This window comes from Sphaeroforma arctica, assembly GCF_001186125.1.
Source record: "Sphaeroforma arctica JP610 unplaced genomic scaffold supercont1.44, whole genome shotgun sequence".
Lineage (NCBI taxonomy): Eukaryota > Ichthyosporea > Ichthyophonida > Sphaeroforma > Sphaeroforma arctica.
In genome coordinates, this window is record NW_014040514.1 from 179913 (window position 1) to 185466 (window position 5554).

A 5554-nucleotide genomic window follows, 5' to 3' on the forward strand; every position below is an offset into this window, starting at 1 on the left:
TATATTCATACGCATGCATAAAATACATCGAAAATTTTTATTATGTTATATGTATGTGTACAGTGTGTAGTCTTATATTATTCCTCTCTTATAGCTGATATTATAGCATCATATGTTTGTCGTTTCGTGGGATCTAAGAGTACTCTGCTTATACTCTCTACCATGTATAGCTTTGATCCACGTGTTATACCGAGCTCATCGTACATACTGCGTGCCTTCTTAGTATTCCAATACAATACTTGACCTATTCCTAATTTTTGTAGGTCTTTCAACAGAATGTACCTTACACGCAGATAGGCAACAGAGTTCTGCACTGTTCAGATGTTCATCTTCCCGTATTGTCAACCTCCATTGTTGTTCATTGAATTGAAGTGATTGTAGTGGGTTTGTTTACTATCTTGCTTGACTTGAGCATGCTGAGTGTGATCATAGTAGCTGCACATTTCTTATTTAATATTACGGAAAAATTATTCCTCCACATTAGTATTTTGGAATATAAACGTACTCTTAAAAATACGTAAAACGTACTCTTAAAAGACGTAAACTTAGGTTTTCCTTAAATGGGTTTTAACGGTTTTTATTAATTAAATACATTTTCCAATTTACATATCAGATATTTGGACAAGGCCATTAAAAGGCCTCAGTAAAATACCAAATATAAGGTTTGTATTAGTTATATTAATAGAACTATATTTACCTTCCAAATCCATATCTGAATACTTCGGTAGCGAGATGGCTAAACTGAACATAGGTTTCTAAGGACTATTAGCGTTGCTTAGTTTATCCTCCGTTCAGCCAACAAGATGTGCCAGTCTGATGAAGGCCAAGTCGGTAATTCTTGATAACTGGCAAGTTAATGGTTAATGCAATAACAATGGACATAAAGAGTTATATATAAAAATCTTCTCATGATAGGATTTTATCAGTTTCTCGGATTAGCCCCAACGAAATATACCATAATTTCTAATAGAGCGACAACGAAAAACTAAATAAAATCCCTTCGGCGAAAACAGTACTGAGAGGATTATATGTAGGCAATGTCTCAGCCTCACAATCCCTCAGAGTATTGCTGTTTTCACGAGACATACCTAACTTTACTAAAAGACTCATTTCGTTTATTTACTCTTAAATTTTGATATCCTTAGACTTAACCTAAGAGTTTATTTACTCTAAGGCGTTAATATCCCCTTATTAGACCAAAACTTGCACATTTTAAAGTTAGTAAAGGTATTAACTACTTAGACTACTTTAACGTAAAGGTAGATAACTACCACGAAATTTTTCTTAAGCACAGTCATTCCTTAAAATAATAGACTGAAGTCATAAGTTAAGATTATGACTGAGAAAGACAATACACCTGCAAAGAAACGCAAGGCCGAACGTAAGAAAATGGAGAGAGAAGCCGCTAGCGCTGCCGCAGAAGTAACCGCAGCTGCTGCCGATGCGTTTAACCGCACCGTAGCCGAAGCACTTGTGTCCGACAATAATAGCCAGGACAATGCTTCATATAAGGATGTAGCCACTCCGATTAAGAAGACTACTCCTACAGATGGAGCCCGAGGGCCAACTATTGCCTCAACTTCGAAGCTCACATTTGCGAAGCCAAGAAGTGAGACAAGGAACACGTCTCAAGACGCCCCAATCAACTATTCTGATGAAGCTCAGAAAGAAAAGTCCCCAATTATAGGGGACAAAGACGAATATCAGAAGGTACCTATACCGGAACCAGAAGAGGAGGCAAGCTCAAGTGGCAAACCCGAATCTACGTCCGAGACAACTGAGCCAACGCGCATAAGTTAGTTAACTACTGAAAACACTGATCTGATGAATCAGTTAGCCGCCCTTATGAAAGGCATGCCTGTTGAACATGTAGATCGAATGTATGGATCAGGAAAGCACGCACAGCACTTACGCGAGCATGTTTATCCGGACACTACTGAAGCCCTACAAAAGTGGACAGGACGTCGGCTGACAATTACGCCCGAAAAGCGTAAGGACCTGAGCGCCAAACCTGTGGCAGATAACCCAGATGTGCTCAGCGTAACTATACCTTACGAGGAGCTACCACCAGATGTCCAGGAACTCTATTCGCCTGTTCTTTCACCCGGCCATGAGTAGCATGTCCTTGAGGGTATTATAGACCCAGAGGCAGGTAGAAACGCTCCGCCACCTTTACCCAACTGGGATGACAATCGTCGGAAACCAGTTAAGACTGGGTATGTCATCCAGACGCATGAATCATCTAAGATTTTAATACCAACTGCTATCCAAGGAACAGAGCACCGAAAGGCCTCGATCATGGACTTTACACGGGGTAATAAACATTCCCGTAAACGTGTTAACGATGTCGAATTTAATCGCTTCGATCGCACCGCCTTACACTAACCCGCAGAGGATTTCACTCTGACGAGGTGACCGAACTTAATAAATCGGTCAACGAGTACACCATTAAGATGGAAATCGCCCATGACGTGCACCGTGCCGATGACGTATCATATTTTACTATTATGATCGCGATTAAGCATAAGCGCATCGATCAACTACTTCAGGCCCAACGTGGACAAGACCGCCGGGATAACCAGAAGTACAAGGGACAGATCAGTCGACTTAAGTCGAACTGGGATGCCAACAGTAAGCAGGTCGAGTTTATAAACAACCATGACCTCGACACGCTAACCCGTACGCTTAATACGTTTACGGTCATGCTGGAGACGAATGATATCGCTCCCCAGCAATGGATTTATGCTTTAATGCAATCGTTTGACCCTACGGAACAAGTTACTTGATCCTGCAGCGACACCAGCTTGAGCTAGACACTTGTCGTGACTGACCGGCTGTGTGTTAGTTGGTTACGTCCTTATTAAGCAAGGACATGCGCAGTGCAGTACTGATTTCAATCTTAACTGAACCAGTTGAAAATAATTGCATTCAGAGTTACATTCTGAAACTTGATGCTGACCTTAAACGTCCAGATATAACAAAGGACAAGGCTCAGCGATGGTACGAGTTCCTGGTTATGCATGTTTTCTGTAAGAACATAGAGAACAACGACCGTGAAAGTCTGTACACCGAGTTGCGACGTAAGTACGCAACTGAGGCTCGAGATAAGGGACATGAAACAAAGTTTCATCTATCCCGACTTACGTGGGAACAGTTTTATGATACTGTATCCACTCTTTCCCCCGCACACCGAGTAACCTCGAAGGGAAAGGCGGTAAATAAGAAACCACACGAGCTCCCTGATCAAGGATACCTCTCACACCAGACGTCAGATGATAAGCCTCATCAGACGCGTCCTAACCAGACACGTGCTTGCGACTCTACTCAATCAACGCGACCCAATAAACGGGCACGCGCGGAGCCGAAGAACAAGGAACCTCCATATAAGGATATTAAGAAATATGCCGACGCACAGTGTGGGTATGACATGTACCAATTGACCCCTAACGGTTATTGGAACGGAAGACATGCACCCACCTGTACACACTTGTTTATTTAGTGCGACAAGTGTGAGAAAACCAATGGCTACCAGACCAAGTCTTGCGACAAGAAGCCCGACATTAAGTTGGAGTGAAAGTACTACCAGGTACAATCGCTACAAAGAAAATACGACTACTTAGATGAGCGTGTAATAATACCTATATATTACAACGGAAATAAAGTCCTTGCATTGATTGATCATGGTTCAGAAATTTCATGTACATCCGACCGCTTTGCATTAATGAAAGACATTGAAAGGCGAACTCGAACTACTCACCTAATTTTAGTAGATGATTAAACTTCTATTTGTGATACCATGGTCACATATGTTAGAATCTCCATGGCCGATGATAGGAATATCACTACCCAAGCTGTGATCGTTAAGATGTCACAGAAGTACGACATTATAGTCGGAATGAGCGATTTGCTCACGTTAGGGGTAACCGTAACAGGCCTACCCAACAACATAGATCCATTAAAGGATCAGTCAGACGATAGTTGTCTAAAACCATATACACCACCATCGGACACAGTCAAGGAACTAATTCCTGGCTTTGGCGATAAGATAATGGATCTTATATTAGTAAATAAGAAGATAAAAATGACCGACTGGGCGAATCAACGGAAATAAAGTCCTTGCATTGATTGATCATGGTTCAGAAATTTCATGTATATCCGACCGCTTTGCATTAATGAAAGACATTGAAAGGCGAACTCGAACTACTCACCTAATTTTAGTAGATGATTAAACTTCTGTATGTGATACCATGGCCACATATGTTAGAATCTCCCTGGCCGAAGTCCTTGCATTGATTGATCATGGTTTAGAAATTTCATGTATATCCGACCGCTTTGCATTAATGAAAGACATTGAAAGGCAAACTCGAACTACTCACCTAATTTTAGTAGATGATTAAACTTCTATATGTATTACCATGACCACATATGTTAGAATCTCCCTGGCCGATGATAGGAATATCACTACCAAAGCTGTGATCGTTAAGATGTCACAAAAGTACGACATTATAGTCGGAATGAGCGATTTGCTCACGTTAGGGATAACCGTAACAGGCCTACCCAACAATATAGATCCATTAAAGGATCAGTCAGACGATAACTGTCTAAAATCATATACACCACCATCGGACACAGTCAAGGAACTAATTCCTGGCTTTGCCGATAAGATAATGGATCTTATATTAGTAAATAAGAAGATAAAAATGACCGACTGGGCGAATTTCCGGTGTAACGACGGATACGTCAGCCTTGACTTAACCAAGGTAGATTTTACTACGCTCAAATGTCCTTCAAGAAGCTATGTTTCTTGGAGACACGAAGTTGTAGTTAAAGAACAAGTCGAGAAATCGTTATCTGATAGGGTAATCGAAATCAATTGCCAACAAACGCCAGTTAACTTAGCATTATTGGCAGTTGATCAGCATAACTCTGACGGAACATTTAAGAAAGTCAGAGTATGTCTAGATATGAGCCCAATAAATAAGTTATTGCCGACTCATAGTTTTCATCTCCCTCGTATAAACGAGTTACTGAGACGAATGGAAGGTGCTGACAAGGGTATCATCAATTGCAAATTTATGAACCCCATCGGAAGTACTTTAGTTTAACTTGGAAAGGTAAACAATACAGGTTTAGAGGAGCACCTTTGGGGTTGCGCTCTTTACCAGCATTTTTCCAACAAGTAACGGAGGAAATGTTTGCAGACATGCCTAACGTGCAAGTCTATATAGATAACATAGTCATCTTTTCTAAGACTAAGGGCGAACATACCGCATTAGTCAAACGAGCCCTTCAGAGACTCAACGAACAAACCTTCAAGATTAACGAGAAGAAATGTCACTTCGCAATGAGCGAAATAATGCTCTTAGGCTATCGTATATCTGGGTAATGTATTAATATCGACCCTGGTAAGGTGGAACACCTGTTAGATTGATTAACACCAACTACAGGAAGAGATGTGAACAGCATGTGTGGGTTTGTAAACTTCTTTTCAGATGGAGTACCGCACTTAGCTGAATATCTTAAACCCTTTGGACATTTAAAATGTCATAAAGGC